The 19,340-nt window shown below is 38.3% G+C and overlaps 1 protein-coding gene across 10 annotated transcripts in view; it reads left to right on the plus strand.

The window, feature by feature from the left end:
- Nucleotides 1–19,340, plus strand: part of OTUD7A (OTU deubiquitinase 7A) — a 150,083-nt gene that overhangs the window by 7,925 nt on the left and 122,818 nt on the right. For 4 of the 10 annotated variants that reach the window (XM_083850982.1, XM_083850983.1, XM_083850979.1 and 1 more), the window contains exons 4-6: nucleotides 2,600–2,725; nucleotides 17,011–17,118; nucleotides 17,429–17,650. The gene's annotated coding sequence lies outside the window, so the exon portion shown is untranslated. Of the gene's footprint in view, nucleotides 1–2,599; nucleotides 2,726–17,010; nucleotides 17,119–17,428; nucleotides 17,651–17,702; nucleotides 17,847–19,340 lie in introns of those variants that run through there. The other 6 variants (XM_083850998.1, XM_083850980.1, XM_083850996.1 and 3 more) reach the window with 4 other exon arrangements.

Genomic DNA, 19,340 nt, shown 5'->3' on the forward strand with positions numbered 1-19,340 from the left:
CTATTAGCTTAAGCTTTAACCAAAAACTGAACTGTCATGATAAGGTATAATCCTAAATCACATTGTGTATAATACAGCAAAATAGGGGGGTAAGTCATTACTCACCATATGCAGATTGCTGAAGAGACAGGAAAATAGCGGGAAGATGCTGATAAAAGTGTTTAAAAGTAAATCCTTTAAACAACTTTTAAAACCGACACTATTTCTTCTGACTGTGGTGTCTAACACTGGAAACTGGTCCTGTGGGGGGAAAAAAAGAACCTGTTTTTTTCCTGAAGGGTATAACACAAGGAAAACACAGTGATACTGGGAATAATAAGTACATTAGCTCATGCCTCATTGTTTTTAGAAAAGGATTGCTTCATACAGTGTAGGAAATATAAACAAAACAACAAACAAAACTCTCTTAGACAGAAGATAAAGGCATTCAGAGACATAGGAATAAAGAATCAAAAAGAAGGAAAATAATTTTGTACATTTCTCACAATGAAGAAATCATGACAACTAACCTATTGAAGAGACTATTTCTTAATAAAGGATAAAGAAGTTCCTGAAAAAGATGGAAGTGTTACTGAGAGAGTTTGTATCTTAACAAAAAATAATCATAGAATCATGGTAACGTTGTTCTTTGCTTTGTTGGCAGCTAAATATTACTTTGAACTTTTTCTGTGATAAAACTGCACGATGTCATAAACATCATGGTATCGATGTACAGAGTGAGGGTTAATACACGGATTGTGCCCAAAGTTTTTGTTAATGTAATACGTTTTCTTTATATCTATGTGGCTGTCCAGAAACACATCCGAATATGTTTAGAGCTACACTGGGAGTTTGTCCAGTTGTTGAATAGGGTCATGTGTCTTGGGCTTAGTTAGTTCAGTAAATTTTACTTGAATGTCTGTAAAATTGATGCGGAGCAGTTCTTACATTCGCACTCAGGAAATGCAGTATAAGTAAAGCTGCAAGAGAAATCTGCAAGGGAAAGGTGATTGTTACGCTAGGACTATTGTGGGCTATTCCCTTGCAACACAGGTTACTGCAGCGTGCTGTACTTAGACCGCTATTCTGCAAAGAGACACAGACATTTCATAGGAACTTGAGTGCCCCTGCCTCCTGCTACACTGGAACTGTGAACCATAAAATTGATATGTAGTGGGGGGAAAGCAATTGTAGGAGAGTGTTGTGCTACGTTTTCCTTATTTCAGGTGATCTATTTGCTTCCTGTAAAGCTCTTTTATCCCCACACCTTTAAAAAATTTCCTGTATATTTGGTGTACTTGTTTCCTCTCTGTTCAGTGGTGATAGTGTTAGAGACCAATACACAAAGCAGTACCAATAAATCTGAGCTAAGGTACATGAATCTAAGAACTCTTTTTAACTGAAGACAGGCGGTGGAGGGCAGAGGATGAATGGAGAAATTGGTTTGCATTTTACTTTAAACAGAGATAAATTCACTAGCTTAAGCCTGAACCTCTTAGTTCCAGCTTGCTCAGTCATTAATTAGTTAAAAAACGTGTGGTGTCCTGACTCTGCTTGTTGAAATAGTTCATGTATATGAGTGAGAGTTTCAGTGCTTAGGCGTTTCTGCTGGTTTTTGGATCATTTTAATATGTCTAGTGTGAGCAATGAATAGTATTTCCAGGTCATTTCACTCATCTGTTTCAAACAATTGTGCTGTTGTCATGATTAGCAATTAATCACTTTCTCTCTGGACTGCATCCTGGTCACTGAAAGTCCTACCGTAGAGCCAAGATCTTTAAGGTTTTGAAATAAAAATATTTATTCCAATAAATATCTGCAGCTCTAGTTATTAGTTAGCTTGCTGAAAAGTGAGATAAATAGTGTAAGATTTATTTTTCAGTAAAAAATTGATTCATATGAGTTAACTGAGCTAGCTGATTAACGTCTCTGTCACAAGTGAGATGAAACTTTGCAGGTTGTTTCAGAAAAGAGCTGCTAAAATAGACTTTAAAGCCATACTCCCCACGCCCTGCTTTTTTCCCCAAAATGATTCCTGAGGAATATATTAAAAACAAACAAACAAACAAAAAAAACTTTAGGTTTGAAAGAAGCATTTTGCAGTATGTAAGCACATAAAAGATGTGAATGTTTGGGACTCTTTATGACTAATCATACAGCAATTCTTGGGCAATGAAGGCTGAGTTCATCCAAGGTGTTGAGTTTGAATTTTTTTTTTTGGTGGTTAGTCCAAAAACAACAAAGAACCACCACCCTTTGCAAGGGTATGTTTTAGCAAACAGTAGATTACGTACTGAAAGAACATGTTCAGTAAGAGTACTAATGTTCCTTTATTTCAGGAAGGTTATGGTTCATGATCTAGTGACTGCTTGAAAATAGTGTAGCAAAAAGGGCAGCAGTGTTCTGCACTTAAAATGGTGAGATCCTTGCGCTGATGTGTAAATACTGACTGATGCTATGACTTGATGCCCTCTGCCATGCCACTGCAGAACAGAATTGCTAAAATATTGATATCCGTGTCCATGTGCAGCTGACACAGTATTAGCCACTGGAAAAGCTAGTGGACAAGAGGGAAGGGAGAATGTCTGTTGTCAGTACCCTTTTTTTTGATATGCTTCAGGTCCTGAAGGATGTCTCAACCACAAGCCCCTTTCCAGGAGATAAGAAGTAAATGCTTTCCATGACTAGAAGGAATGTCACAGGCGTGTATTAGAGATTCTGTTCTTGAGAGAGACATCCTCTGAAGGTAGGACTTCTTCACTAGAAAAATTTTTCCTCCTGTAGTGTTTAAAACCCGATGACCTTTCAGTAGAAGGAGCAATGAATTCCCATGGGGATGTGTGTGAGGATACAAGTCTAGCTGTCCCAGTCTCTTGGCTGTGACGTTAAACAGGTGTTTAGAGGAGCATAATGCATGTATTGTGGTGGTTCTGTGGCATGCTCTCCTAGTTTTCAGTTCAGGGAGTTTCTGAGATGGAGATGGCATTCCTGTGTTTCCTGTGTAATCTCACAAGTTGTACTTTGCTTGAAACAATTTAGCTCTGAAAGTGCCAAACCCCCAAGGCACTAAACAGAGTCAGAAATCTATGGAGCTTTCTCAGTAAGTCTGAGCATGAGATTTTCGTAAGCAGAATTCCATTTTCCTTTCTTTCCTTCATACAGGGATCATTGTAAATTGCTTGTCCAAATGCTTAGGGATTACCTGAACATCATCAGTGTTCTGTATGCTACTGATTTTAAAACTGCAGATGTGCTCACAAGACTTTTAGGTGGAGTAACAAGTTGCAAATGTGTTTACAAAAAATACCTGCAAAGTGTGTTTTTCCTATTTTACAACTCTTTCTTTAGCTTTTTTTTTTTTAGTGCAAGAAATAGTGAAAAATCTTAAAATAGTGCAAATCTTTTAAAAAAAAGTTTTCAGATGTTCCAAGAAGATACTCCTGAAGCATATCACACTTGTTCGCAACTTCTAGATATTTCTGAGTAATTCCAGCATTATTTGCTTTTCCTTTCAACATCAGGATCCACAGAAGATCGGTGGTGTGGGTGGATTTCTCTGCAACCCTCAACACCAAGTGGATGGGCTGAAGGCTGAGACTAACTTCGACAAAGACCACTTTAAACTAGATGTTGCATTTCCTATTTTAGCTTTATCATCATGCGTTCTGTCTGCTAGCAGAGTTAGGGAATCTGGCAGATCAAGTACATCCTGCAGGATCTACTGCTAATACATTTCCGCTCCTAACTCATATTTCTAATTAAACCGAAGTTAATTTATAGCTCAGGGAACTGGCTACCTTCCCTTAACTAGCCCTGTTTTTCAGCTGTAGGCAAAGAGTTCAACTGTAGCTGAAATTATTTTATTGTTTCTGGTAGATGGTTCAAATAATGAGCATGAGGCATTCTGCCAGTTGCTAATTCTGAACTTCAGTAAAATAATTTATTTTGTGTACATATAAATATACTTAACATAAAGGTAATAGGCCTCTTCAGAGCAGTGTCAGATGTAATAGTCAATAATATTACACTCTGTCATGGTGAAAAAGCTGTGTGTGTCTGATTAGTTTATATAAATGTAACCTAGTTATTTGCTACATTCCTTTGTAACCTGTAAAGGTTTTCCAATATGCTGTTGAATAGCATGAGCACAAAAGTATTATGAGAGAGAACTTGCAACTATAATCAACAAATCCTGTTCTGTCTCTCAATAAATATTTTATCTTAGACACTGCCTCGAACATAGAAGTACTGTACAGCGTATTGTCTGTTACCTTTTGGCACTGCCTGTGGATATCCTAGGTACTACTTTTTCTCTATACGTACACTCCCATCTCTCCAAATCTCTATCCTACTGAGACACAGGACTCTAGCTTGCTTTTAGTGCAGAGCAATTTCTGAGTTTAGGAGTTACATCTACTGAAAACAAAACGAAAACCAAGTTCTTAGTTTCAAGAGAAAAAAGAAGAAACTATCCCTAACTAAAATAATCACTAAGATCAGCACTGCTGGCTAGAGAGGAAGAACAACTTTGTGTCAAAACTCTTCTGAAATGCTGCGGATTCTGGGTGGATTATTTGCTTTGGGCAGCACCATTTTTGACACAAATACAACATTTGAAGCAAATTACAAAAGATATGACTATGGTTTTTTTTTTTTTTCAAATTTAAAAACTATTGTTGGCTGTAAACATGTGGGTCAGGTAAAAGGTGTATTTTCTCTTCTACAGATTTCTGATTCATTGTCTGGAATGAGTGAGCAGAAAAAGTTTGGTTTTTTTTTTGTCACTGTGCAGAATCATAAATTATTGCTGAACAAGTTTTTTTTGTTTTAAAATATGCGAATATCATGTTCTAGGGAAAGTGCCTGCTTGGCAATGATACAATAACTTGGTGGTCTCCCTTTTCAAACCCTCCAGCGTAAACATGATTTTGCCAGTATAACAGCTGTGTGATTAAATCAGCCCTGCTTATGGGACTTAAGGAGGTGGCATAATAGTTCTTTTCAGGATAAACTGCTTCTCGGTACAGGGGTTGGCCAGCAGCTATTTGATTTAGTGATACAGGCCATTCTTTATATAATAGTGGTGACATAGATCACTTGCTATGCTAGAAAAAGGCCTTGTAGTGTAGATGTGCCCTCAATTAATATTTATTTGCATTGTTTTCTGATCATCCTTAAATGAAAAGGAGATTCTTTTCTACTTCCAATGGAATAGTATGAATGAAAAGAGGCTGCAGCTATTTCTCAGCTTTATACAGTGAAATAATATAGTATCTGTATAGCTGCATTACTCCATTGTATAAATAATTTATGTTGTATACGAAAATGGAATTGGCTCTAACTGAATGATTCCATGCAAGATTTTGATAAATAGGATCTTCCCATTCGCTTAGAAATTAACCAGATGAACGGCTAGTTCAAACCAATTCCGAAGGAGTCACCCCAGATTTTGTTTATGATGGAATAACAACTAGATTCGTTGACGCTGTTTCCCATAAATGTTCTTTTGGTCAGATTATATTGAAACCAAGACTTTTGATGGTAATATTATTCTGGTGTTAGCTTGGAATGCAGATATAATTCAACCTCAGGTCCCTGAGGTACATCTTCCTCCATGAATATTCAAGCTGCTTGATTACTGTTGGTCTTTCGTTCTATAGCATAGCAGCTGTATTTGTGTCTGCTATTGACGTTTTTATTAGACACTTCTGCTTAGTGCAGTGCAGGGGAAAGGGCACACTTGTGATCCCTTTTGGGCAGTTCAATTCCTGGTAAATCCTGTGTTACCTTTCTGAGGTGGCCAGTTCTGTATTCCTCTGTCAGTCTGGCAAAGAGTTCTAGGCTTTACTGAGTTTTAGAAGCAGAATAAATGTGTTCAGAGTAGTAAAAGGCTTAACAGGTAAATGCACCTTGTATATCCAGAGAATGTTCTTTTCTGTGGTGGAGGTCACAGGCCTGAATCTCTTGCATCCCATGTGAGCCCCCTGATGATACTTCGAGACATTTTTTAGCTTGGCTTAGGGGAGGCCCTGTCATCTCCTGGAGGAATTTGATCCCATAATGCATGCAGAGTGGTAAGGGTCTTAGTTGTCTTGGTTTTCAGGTCATAGGTCAATGCATTAGGCACAGTCTCCTTTCTTTTGAAACCTGTTTTCTAACCTATTGTTCTTCCTCCCAGTTGAATGTACTCTAGGGGTTTTCTTATAGTTCCTGTAGCAGTTCCTGGTCTTTTTCATTCAAGTGTGTTACTCAACATCTTTTTCTAATGTTCATGCGGAGGGTAGCTATGGCTGGGTGGAGGCTTCTCCTCTGTGAAATGAAGGTGTGTGCTTTCTGTGTGTTATCTCAAATACCCGATTAATTAAATAGTCTGTTTGACGTCTACTAGCTGATAGAAAATTTACCTTGTCTACACAACTTATTTTCAATGTTACCTATCCAACACTTTCCTTTTTCATGTAGGCTTAAATCCACATTACTCATAACTTTGGTTATGATCTGTTTACTGATGATCATTAAAAAAAAAGTGTTTTGCAGTAAGATACACTTCAGGCTTCTGGTTCTGTTGGTTGTGAGCAAAATAAGCTCAGAACTTCCTCAGCTGTTCATTTAGCTCTGGGGAAGATTTGTTCTTTTATTTATCAGTTTACTTAATTTGTAATAAGTGGTTCCTGGAACTCTTGATAAATATTAAAACATAACAACAGAAATAAAAATCCAGCCATGTTTTACCACCAGGATAGGCATAACTAATGAATAAGAACTGTAGCTGCATAGTAATTATTGTGGTTTAACCCAGCAGGCAGCTAAGCACCACACAGCCATTGGTTCACTCCCTGCCCACCAGCAGGACAGGAGAGAGAATAGGGGGAACAACAAATAAAACTTGTGGGTTGAGATAAAGACAGTTTAATAGGAAAGAAAGGAAATAGAAGAGAAGGAAAAAAATGTACAAAGCAGGTGATGCACAACGTGATTGCTCACCACCTGCTGCCTGATGCCCAGCCTGTCCCTGAGCAGTGCCAACTCCCCCCGTTGTATTGCAGAGCAGGACGCCGCATGGCATGGGCCATCCCTTTGGGCAGCCTGGGTCAGCTGTCCTGGGTCTGTCCCCCCCAGCTGCTGGGGCACCCCCAGGCCCCTCGCTGGCAGGGCAACACCAGGAGCAGGAAAGGCCTTGGCTCTGTGCAAGCGCTGCTCAGCAACAGCTGGTGTGCTATCAGCATTGTTCTTATCCTGAATCCAAAACACAGCACCACACCAGCCCCTAGGAAGAAAATTAACTCTATCCCAGCCAAAACCAGGACTGTAATACATCTGTCCCACCAGGCTTTCATCAAAATACTTCAGGGGGATGAAATAGGAGGCCATAAAAGAAGAGGTGGGCACACAGTAGAAGCATCTTATGAGTCTGATCTCTTGCAGTAGCAGGTAAAACACTTATGGAAGTCGTCATAGTTCTTTCTAAAACTAAGCAAAATGAATCTTTTTAAGGTACTAGAGGCTGGGGAAAGTGAACGCCAAAGCTGTTATTTGCCTCTCAGAGCAATATACAATACACTAAAATACTTCACAGTTCAGGAATATGACATAACTTTTAAATGTACTTGTCTTTCCAGCATCCATATGAGGTTGTAAGTACTAACAACTATAATTTTGCTTCCAGACAAGAAATGAGGTGCAGTGATGTTAAGAAACTTGCATTTGGGTTGCTGAGTTGGTCTGCCTAGCAGAAGAGGGAGCTGAATTTGGGTTTCAGAAGTCCACGACTGGTGTTTTGGACACCCTGATCTGCAGTGCCCAGTCACTTCCTCGTGTAGCTCTCAGTCATATAGAGCTGTAGCAAGTCAGAGAAATTTCATTGTTCCCTCCTGTGTAAAACAAATTACGATGTTGAAGGGAATGGTAGCTTTGACAATGCTATTTTGACAAATCCTAATTACAGGAGATAAGCTTGCTTTCCAGGTTTGTGTTGTCCTCCCGATGTCTCTGAGTGCACTTGATTGGAGGCAGGGAAGGGGAAGACTCAAGGGGAAGAAAGGGGCTCAGAGAGGTGATGTAGATTTACAAATTGCTGAAGTTGTTTCACCATCTAGTGGTGGCTTTAAAAAAAACAGTCCAATCCTATAACAATATGTTGGCAAATAATCTATTTAACTTTCTCTTTCAAACAAGTAGCTATCTTAAGGAGAATGTAAAAGCATTATCTTGCCCTTAAGGAAGACTGATGTTATATTCCTGCTTTGTATGCATTTACACCTCTCTTGCAGGTAACATAGCTCTTAGTTATATCTTCTCACACAGTGTGCTCATAGTTGCAGAGGAGTTAGCTTTTCAGGGAAAAAATAATAATTTTGTGCATGAAAAATAGTGCATGAAATAATGTTCCTTCGTAGGTCAAAAGGTGAAGCATTCTCTTTAGAAGTACGGCTTTTAAGAGAAGCTGGATTAACATTCTGAAGTGTAAGAATATTTGCTGGACAAAAAGAGTAGTGAAGTAATGTTGCATATTTCTTCCGTGTAAAATGGCTGATGTGTCTCCATCTGCTCAGGTGACATTCTAATGGACAGTCAGTTATGAGGAGTAAATGCGCTGTCTGGCTCCTGCCGCTCAAGGAATCAGCTTAGAAATAATGAGTTATTAATTAATTTAAACCAAACACAAAAACGATCCACCCTGATTTTTTTTTTTCAGCCTGTAGGGTGTGCTTTTTTCCCACTTGCAAATTTCAGATTCAAGGGGGTGGAAATCTTTTAATATTAATACTACGACTCATAGGCATGATTCCAGCAGTAGAGACTTTAAGAAAAGCACTAAAAATAGTAAGATTCATGTTAAAATTGTGAGAGCAGGAAATGTTGCCCCTGAGAGGGGTGGGGAGGAATCTCAATTTGTATGCATTCATTTACTTGGCTTCTGTAGTTAGCCGCCTTCTTTTACGGTGCTGCTTCTTTCATTGCTGACAGAATTATAAAAACGATTCACAAACCAACTGCTAGCTGAATGTTAAGAGGCGATTTATAACCATAACAATAATTTGCTATTTACAATTTATTACTGCAGTTCTAATATGTAATTCAGATTATTAATACTTTCCTGGATGACTTTGTTTTTGCAGGTAGCTTGAAACTTTTTGCATGGTTATTTGTTTGGTAAAATGCTAATCTCTTAGTGGTAACAATCTGGAGCCTGTTGGAAAGGCATCTGCATGCTAGGCACTATGATGATACTGGAATTAATGATTGTGCTGCGTTGTTGCAATTCCTGCGGTTTAAGAGGATGGTAATAGGACTTCTGTGTAGAGAGTATTGGGTTTGTATCTTGCAAGCAGGTTCTACTTACATGCAGCAAAGTGTACGTCTACTTGTTTTATAGAATTATAAAACCTTTGATCTCTGCCAGGTGTTAGGCAAATGAAATGCCTTTAAAGCTCACTTTGAGGATAGCAGGACATGGGCATTCTCAAAAATCTACAGAACAACGTGAAAGAAGATTTGGAAATAAATTTGGTCAGCAACTTGTAGATTTGAGCATTTCTTCCACCTAAGGGATGTCAGCTGTGTAAGGCTGAGGACAGAGCCAAGTCCTTTTTACTTGAGAGCGAAACATTTTGTTATGACACTTTCTCAGGTTAACAGCGTGTGTGAATTGATTGCACCTTATAAAGGAAATACCCTTGAAAAGGGGAAATGGCTGCTTCAAAGATTATGATACTTTGTATTGCAACAAGAACAGCGGATCTGCTTTGCCATTAGTGACAGATGTTCAGTAACCACAAGGAAATTTTTCAGACTGTAATGCATGGAAACTTCTGCTCCACATTTAAAAAACAAACAAACAAAAAAACAGGCTAGTCATAATAGCAATATGTATATATCTATATCTGCATTAAAATTTAAGTTTTTGAAGACTTTTTTTGGTGGTGTCTTCAGTGAGAGAAGATTCCTTAAAGTATACATTTATTGTTAAAGAAGAAGGCGTACTTACCTCAGTCCAATGTAATGCATGACCTTTCACGTTTGTATTTCACTGTATTATGGGAGGAAGATGGTTCACATCGATACTTCTGTGTTTGTTTGTTTTTTTATTATTAAGTTCATTAACTTGTCACAGTTTTTCTTTTATTCCCTCATTTTGTTCAAATATTTCAAGGAATTTAAGGCTTTTCCTGCAGGTGTGTTCTTGTGTTAATAAGCTGAGAAATTTGGAAGTAAGTAATAATCACAGGCCTTCCTTCACATCAGAATTAGTCTTATGGAAATCCTCTTTTATGTGTTACTAAATTGACTGGTTATAGCTTTTATTTTCCTACATGCACAAGAGTGAGAAACAAGCAAGATTAAAATGGAATCTAACCAATCACTTTTTTAAACCTTAAAGTAACCCACAAGTGTAATAGCATAATTATTTTCAGAGTTCTTGAATTATGATTATTTCACCAGCTGATGGAATATTATCTATGGTTATACATTTGTTCCCTCTTTGTATGAATTTAGAATTTGAAATGTTACTGGCCTGAGTGCTTAAGCAGATGAAAATTCTGTTGCTATTTGGAAAATTTCTAGCTGTTAGACTTTTAAAACAATCCCTGGTACCAGGACAATGCCTCTCTCTTAGTATAATCTCCATTTTTAGTGAAGTTCAGCTCCTAAGACAAGTAGTATGTATCATAAACATCTTTGTAGACCTATTTAAACTTATTTGGATGAATGAGAATACTCCTACATCCTACATAACTTTTAAAATTATTATTACTCCATACTAGCTTTTTAAAATAACATTAAAAAACATTAGCTGGCTAGTGGTATTCATGCTCCTGAAATAGCATGACAAGCTATTTTCTGTAGGGTCCCAGCTACCTAAATGATTTGGTGAAGTAACACAAATTGTGCATTCACTTTCACAGGGATTTCAAGGGAAAGGAACAAAGAAGTTAGGAGTGCAAATACTCCTAAAATTCAGCAAGAATTGGGTAGCAGGATGCAGTTTCTGTTTAGTTCTCAGGAATTGAACCAACCCTAACAGTAAAATTATGTTACTGAATGGAGGAATGGAGCAAACTAAGATTTAATATAGGTGTGGGTTTGCTTCAAGAAATGCCGAATAATAAATCTGGTTTTCTTGTCCTTTATTGCTGCCACTTTCAGAGTCAAATGTGTGTTTCACAGTTTTCCCTTCTCACATTTATTTGGATCAATGAGAAGAGAGCTGGGTTCATGTTACAACTCTAGACTTGCATGTTTGTAGGTGTAAGTCCCCAAATGGCAATAAAATATCAACAAGCATGAGAGTAAATTTTAGGTCCCACCATCTCTCAAAACTGTAACTCCGCATAATAATTGATTTAGCACTGTTAGTCCTGAAAGAATTACCAGAATTTCTAGGATTTTTTTTTTATTTTTTTAAAGACTAGCTATATGGGAGGCCTGTCTGCATGCTGGAGTTCATATGTCTATGTTCAAGTACCCCAAACCAGCCTGAGGCAGATGCAAATGTTTATGAAAATGTTTTTTCTCTGTTCAGGTTGAGTTCCAGTCTACTAAAACACATGACAAGATAAATGGGTCTGACCCTTAAATAACTTGATTTAAACACATTAATGAGAAAACACACCGGTATGGTTATCTTTATGCTTTCTTGAGCATCCTTAATCATGGCCACATTAAGTGTAATCATTGTGTTTGAGCAGGAAGCTCAAAAACCACAGTGTCAAGTATTCGAGTAGTAGATCTGAATTTCTGTTTTAATTCTGCTTAACGCAGCTTAAAATGAAGAAAGTGCCTATTCCCCTTCAGTTTCCACAGACTTCAGCATTCTAGGGAAGGATGTAGGAGAAAAGAAGAAACCAGATATATCCTTCTTAAATCTTACTACCCTGTGGCAAGCAGAGTGGTATTACTCAGAATTGTTCCTGTCTCTGTGTTCCTTTTGCTTAAACTCTTGAGAAACTAGATTTTTAAAGCTTGCTATCGCAAAGCACAAATGTTGCTAGTGACAGCCAGTGTGGGCTTCTCCCACTTGTCCTGTGTGGTCTTAGATATGTGAGAGAGGCAAAGCAGCAGGCTGTAATGAAAGTACAAAACTTCAGGTCCTCAACATGAAAGGAAAGTAGACTAAAATGAATTAAGATGTGAATCATCAAATTAGCATGCAGCATGGATGCATGGATGGAGCAGTCAGTATTAGTCAGTGGTAGGGTTTTCTGTAGGAAAACCTATGGTATTTTTAGCTATTGCTGTCCAATGTCTGTCAGAAAAGTTGGACTGAGCAAAATGAGATAAAATAACATTTTAGTAACTTCCTTTGGATGATGATCTCTTCCATCTATTTTTCTTCAAATGCAATTGTTCTAGCCAATTGTTTGTTGTTCTCTTGCAAAATGTGCTTAAGAAACTAGCCTGCTATCCAAATGCATGTCTATATTGGGTCACAGAGGTCCCCTCTTTTCCAAGGAAGGCAGATCGGATGTTTGTTTACTTCACCAAATGCTGTGCATGTGAAGTGGAGCACAAGGTCTTCTATTGAAATATCTGCAAACGTGGAGGTCTGAAGTAAGTCTGTTGGCTGGGAAGGGCGTTTGGTTCCTCAGATATAGCACATAGAGCACCTGGCAGGTCCTGAGCCAGCTCACACCGACACTGGCTGAAATCTTTTGGTTCTGAAAAAATGCAGGAATGAAAATCCTTCACTGGGAGAACACTCACAAGCCGTGTATGTTTTAAAATATTCCTGTTCAATAACAATAGCTCTTTTGTTTCTTACTTGCTAATAATAACTTCCCTCCTAGTGTTTTCAGTTGAACCATCCTTAGAGATGACACAGGAGTCTCCCCCACAGATGAATACACAGTTATTGGCTCGTTACAGAACAGCATGTCCCTGAAGCAGTCCTAACTGGCAGAACACTCTTCTACTTCTTACTCTGCTTCTTTCTGCTTCATGGAAGTCTTTCCTGGCAGATCCTGGCAGAGAGTTGCAGTTCTTATCACCCATGTTCAAAGTGCTGGTTGTTTCCCTCGGTGAGCATGAAACTTCCTAGACATCCCTGTATCCTGGACAAAGACAACCTGGGTAGCAGTCAGTCTATGTGAACTGCCTTCTCAGTTAAATAACTTCTCTTCCTTTCCTCAGCTGTAATGTTGTTGACTGCTTAACAAATACTGCTTTTGACTTGAGAGGTGTTTGCATGTGGTACTGTGAACACAGGGGTAGGTGTGAAGTGATGGTTCCCCTCCAGTTGTCTGTATGTGAATGGTTTTATTCCTAAACTTTTTTTCTCTTGCTGGGTAATGCCTTCTTTGTATTATCCTGTGCAAGATACCAGCAGCTTCAAAAACTGTTGGGAAACATATTTCAAGCTAGAATAATGTATATGCTGAGGGACTGCAGGCACATCACTGCACAGAAATGATTGAGTGGAGACTTAGAGCAATCTGTATTATTTCCTTTACTTTTTAACTCTTAAATAAATTTACAGGAAAGTAAATTAAAATGAGCCAAAGAATAATGCAAAGTGTTTTGGACAGAAAAAAAAAATCACGTGAGAAAACAGTGGATTAACAAAGTAAAATAAACTAGTAAGAACTAAAGTTCTTATGGCTAACTTCAGGTGGCTGAAGCTTAGACCAGTTAATAATGAAAGAAAGAATACAATTGGAGTAGAAGAAATAGGGAAAGTCATGTCTTTCTAATGATCATATATATATATATATATATATCGTACTTATCACCTGCTTTAAAACTCACGCCTCACTTTGGTAAAGTAACTTCATGATTTGTTCTATTATCTCTGGTGTCAACACCAAGAGATGGCCAGCCTTGATGATACTGTGGAATAGGCTAAATGTGTTCTGAGTTGGTGTTTCTTCCTTTACTAAATTTTCAAGATCACTGATTCATATCAATATATATCCAAAGTATTGTTTTTTCAATTGCAATTGAGCTTCTGTACAACTCTAGAAATCATTATCCTTGGTTTTGCAGTAGGTTTACTGTATACTGTGTATGTAGATCAGCGAGGTTTATTTTCTCTTTGAATCTCCACTATAGTCAAAAAGAAAAAGACCTGCAGTGTACAAAAGCCTAATGTTTATTTTGATATGTTTCAGCAGTCTGCAGATTGCAGAGGCCTGCTGAAGTACATGTTTGGCTTACCACAGTTGGAATGTCTCATTAGGAAGTTGTTTAAAAATATATAGAAATACTGTAAATGCTGCAATAAGTTCATTATTAGGATCTGTTTCAGGTTGGCATAGTAATGAAAATATGTATTATTTTCATTAAATAATTAATTAAATAGAAATAAAAAGTTTTAGACCTTCATAATTAACCACAGAGAACAAACTCCCTTCACAGCTTAACACTGCTTCTAGTTTATGGGGATGATGCAGAGAGAATGAAAGTGTTCTACAGGAAGCTCACAGGGGATCAGATAATTACTGCATCTGTTCTCTTCCCAAGTACGTCTGTAGTGATTTCGTGATGGTTCTATTTTGCTTGGTAATTTTGAGGTAGGTTATTTATTAATGGAAGGTTCAATCTTTCTCATTCAGAAAGGTAAACTCATGTTACGTAGAGAAGTGTAATGTGGATAGTTGGCAACAGATTGTTATAAAATGTTATTGCTTCCTAATGCTCTGCTTTCAATGAAAGCTTATAAAATGAATGAGATGGAGCTAGTGATGATGATCCCTGTGAGAGTAGAGGGTGGCTTTTGAGAAACAGTGCAGCTGGCATACCCAGGAGGTTGCATTTTTTGAGATGTTGAGCTGTAATAAGTAAATACTGTTTAATTGACACCTAAAAAGCCTCATATAATGAGTCAGAACTCATTCTGTGCAAGGGTGATTTCTCTCTCACTCTTAGTAACTGTTAGGGGAAAGAAGGCAACACTTGATAAAACATCACTGTAGTCTTTTGCTTTGAGATTTCAGATGAGTTACATAATACCCATGAAAACTGATAGTGAATTGTATGGTTTTGACCTTTATAATTGCCTTGTAAGTGTTCTACAGTCATTCCAATTTTCTCCTCAGTATCAGTAAATTGCAGGGGACTCAGGATAGCCTTTTAAGTTTTATTCATGTAGATAATGCATCTATACATAAACTACGCTTGTAATGTAGTTTTTGAGGAACTTCCCATGTGGTGATATTGCATTCCCCATCAGGATGGAGAAAGCTTGTAGCTGTATTTCTTTTCCCAAAGAATATGCTCTGTAAGCCCCTCTTCCTTTACAGGGTGTCCCCTTGGATGCCTGTCTCAAAGTACTCCTCCTTCAAGTACCTCCTGGTTTCGATTCTTTCTTGATCATGGTGTTCATGGCATCCTTGAAAGTGAGTGGGGTTTCCTTTGAAGGTCTTCATTGCCAGCTGGTTTCAAAGAAAACAACCTGGAGACCTGTTAGCAATATTCTATTCATTTACTTCTTTGCACCTTTTTGACAGGAGGCAAAGGGTAGAGGTAAAATCAAGCACTTGGAGCTCATTCTCAGCTAGACTGATTTCTAGCATCTTAAGCCAAGAAAAGCAAGGTGCAACATCTGACCCAACCAAGGCCAAAATGCTCTAAGTCAATGGTAAAGTTGGATGTGCAGAGTTTCCACTCTTATTGTTGGCTGGAGACCAAGATGGCATCAAGTCAGAACCCATGGCTATCATCAGGGAATGTTTTAGGTCAGGAGGGAAGGGAGGAGTATATAAGCCCTTTCCCCACCCCTGAATTTGCGTTATAAACTTCCGTAGGAATTACTCCCAAGGAAGACATCTCACTTCATGGTTTTGCTCAAGAAATGAAAAACGTGGCTAGTGGCATGTGCTTCAATTACCTTAAGGTCTCTGGTAACTCTAGCATAAAACAAAGCTATCATATGGTAACTTCAAAGTTAGACTTGCTTTCATTAGCAAACTGGACTAGAGACCCTCTTTCCAATCAAAAGTTTTCAGTCATTCTGTGATTTCCGGAACATTATCTGTGAAATGGCATGTGTAAAATGGACTAAGGATGACAGAAGAAGTTATCTGTATTTATGCCTGGACAGGTTTTAATTTTGGTGTCACAGAGAAGTGTAGCATTCAGCAAAGATGGCTGTTGTGAAACTGCTTTAGAAGGGCCAGTGATTATCAGAACCTTTGGGTCGCTTCTGGAAGATACGCCCACTTCTCCTTAAGAAAACTCAAATCAAAAACAGGAGTGAAAAAATAAATAAAGAGAGACTACTTTATTTAGCCATCAGTTTTTGCCTTACTGAATGGTCTGGACTTCACAGTGGAGGCCTGAGAAGTGTCTAGAAGGATCTTCTTTAACTTACCACAGGCTAAAAGCATATGGTCAAATACAGATTTGGCTACTACTGGCACACAGTTTTTAACCCATTCCAAAAAGAAATAGGAGGGTTGTACACATCTGCCTTTGATATTACAACATTCGTAAATGTAGAAGCAAATTAGCGTAGTTTTGAATGGTACTTTTTCCGTTCTTCTCTCTATGTATGTATTTATTTACAGTAAAGTACCATGTGAGAAATCTGGGTTCTGTAGTGTTGTCAGATACTGTATTGTGAAAGTACTGCTTATATTTAGGGCTAGTGTGGGAAAGGAGAAATGGATGGTTGAGTTTTGTTTTGTTTTAAAATAGATTTTTTTTTCCTCTAAAGACGCTTGCAATTTATTTTGCCACCTGTTCAGGCATTGTAGTTTAATTTTGAAGGGTGTGAACATAACACAGAACTTAGCAACAAAGCAACAGCTCACAGAATACATCTTAATGTGCCATACTCCATGCAAAGTTGATTTACTCTGTACACAGACTGCCTGGCAAAGCTGGTAGATCATTACAAGCTAGACTGAAATAATGTCAAATTTAGCTTCTCCATTTATCTTGGGAGATCCAGTTGAGGTGGCTGGTTAAGCAGTTAAATTGTAAAGCCAAACTAACAAATACCTTCACCTGGATCTCCCCACACACCTAGCCTGTGACCCATTGTATTAGAATATTGCGTAAAGTGTGTTTGATTTGTTTCTCCTGTGCCAGGTGTTTCATGCTCTTCAGGCTATGAACAATGTGCTAATAATTCTCAGAGGAGTACGGATAGCGATCCTAGAGCCAGAAAAGCCAACTTCAGGAAAAGCAAAGTACATGGTAAGTTAATTTCTTTCCATTCTTTTGTATGGTAACTTGTAGCAGAATGAAGATCTCAGAAAATAATTGTGTCCAAGTGGAGAGCTATGACCTGCATCTCCAGGTCTGTGTACATGACAGTGATATATTTGGAACACATGTGCAGCATTGTCACCATGAACCACTGTCACCATTGTTATACTTGGTTAGTGTTGTGTCATATGTGTTCTGGGATCTTGTGATCTCGTCTTGTGAGAAACTTACTGTAAGGCAGTAGAATTTTAGGGTCTGGGATGGAACCTTTTAAACATCTGCAACTTACCTCTCGTAGAATCACTCTAGAAATCTGGACGCGTGCATGTGGAAGAAGGAGTCTTACCCCAATAAAACTGGGACGCGTAACCTTAGCCCCACCAACCTGTACTGCACTCAGAACTGCAGCCACCTCCGACAGTGAGCATGCACTCAGTGCCATTCCATGTGGCAGAGCTAAGGTTGATGGTGTGCTTTGCCTGAAGTTAGCAGGATAGCCAGCAGATGGCTGTAATGGTAGGTAAGTGTTGGCACGTGAGGAAGGCAGGGCCAAGACAATACATTTGTAATGTGAAATGTTTAGCATTTGCTGGCATAATTCCTCCCTATTGAAAGTGGTGAAAATGAGTCTTGCTTTTGTATTTATTGTCGACTGAATTAAGTAATGGAGTGGGCAAACAAAGCTACTTTTGGCTTACTTCCAGAATAAGCAGAAGGTAAGGTTATGTGGACAATCACACTGCATGAAATAGATAACTGGGGACTGTGTGCACCACAGGTGATGACAGAGCAAGTTGGCTTAATCTTGTTTTATTTTGGATTATATAATTTCATGTGAAAATATAAAATGTCTGATGGTACCCAAACTCGTTTTGAGGACACTCAACTGCAGAATCCAGCATCATGGAGGATCAGTGTAGAGCTCTTGAGTACACAGACTTTTTTTTTCTGCCTCTTTTCAGCTATTTATGTGATCTTTTATATAAAACTTTTAACTGAAGAAAACAATTTTGTTATTGAGAGAACTTTCTTCCTATGTTATGCACATATTGGAACACACTGTACTTTTTGCATTACCGTAATGCAATCCAGGAAAAGAGTGCTATCATTGCCCCTCCACAGATGTCTAAATGCTGTATCAAAACGTGGATTATAGTCCTGTTAAATGAATATATATGCAAAATGTACCATTCATGGTGAAATGATGGTCCATTCCTTTTGCATATCTTTTCCGTGTCTGTTCATTCATAATATTCACCAATAGTGTGTTCCTCAAGTTTAACAGAGGCAGTTCAAGCATTTGATGATCCAAATAATATTGCCATTTTGGATGGGAAAAAGAGCTGTTGTGACTGACAGTGAAAATTAAATCTCATCTAGTCGATATCACCTCTTATCATTCTTTAGCAAAATTTCTATACTTTAGTAGGCAGTAGGAATCCAAAAGGATAACCAGGCAATTTTCATAGAAAAATCAAAGCTGGTATCGCTGTTCTCCCTAGTCAAGCTAGACAGAATTGAACCAGGGATTTTCTCCTCTTGTGACAAGATAAGACAAAGTTATTTAATGGGGGAAGTTGCATTAAAAATATATATTTTATAATCACTTTTTATTTTTTTATAGTTAATATAAAAGTCACTACTGCTTACGTGACACAAGACTGTAGTATTTTGTCACTGTTGAAGGCATATGAGTTAGTAACTCTCAGTCACTAGAGTTATCTGAGATCCACATAGGACAAGCTCCAGGTGTCCCCTCTTCCTCAGCTGTTCCTTGGATGGTTCTTTCAGAAGTACCTTCCTTTTTGTTGCTCCACTGACCCACTCATATTACATACAGTGTGTGGTATTGGGTTCTTCCCTGCCCCGCTTCTGCCATGTGGCTGCAGTGCTTCTAAATGGTCACATTCTGCCCATGTTAAAGATCTGTCAGATGTGCCAGGAAGGCAGAATGCATGTGCATGTCTTTTGGCATTCAGTCCTTCAGACATACCTATCTCTGAGCTTGCTTTAACTCTTTGCTACAAAATCTTACGGTGAGAAATCTCTGCAGGCGCCTGTTCCAGTGCCTCACCACTGTTAGAATAAAGAATTTCTTCCTTATATCTATTCTAAATCTACCCACTTTCAGTTTAAAGCCATTACTCTGCTCATCCCTATGGCCCTCCTCTGGGCTTGTTCTACGAGGTCCATGTCCTTCTTATACGTGG

This window comes from Anser anser, assembly GCF_964211835.1.
Source record: "Anser anser genome assembly, chromosome: 10".
Lineage (NCBI taxonomy): Eukaryota > Metazoa > Chordata > Aves > Anseriformes > Anatidae > Anser > Anser anser.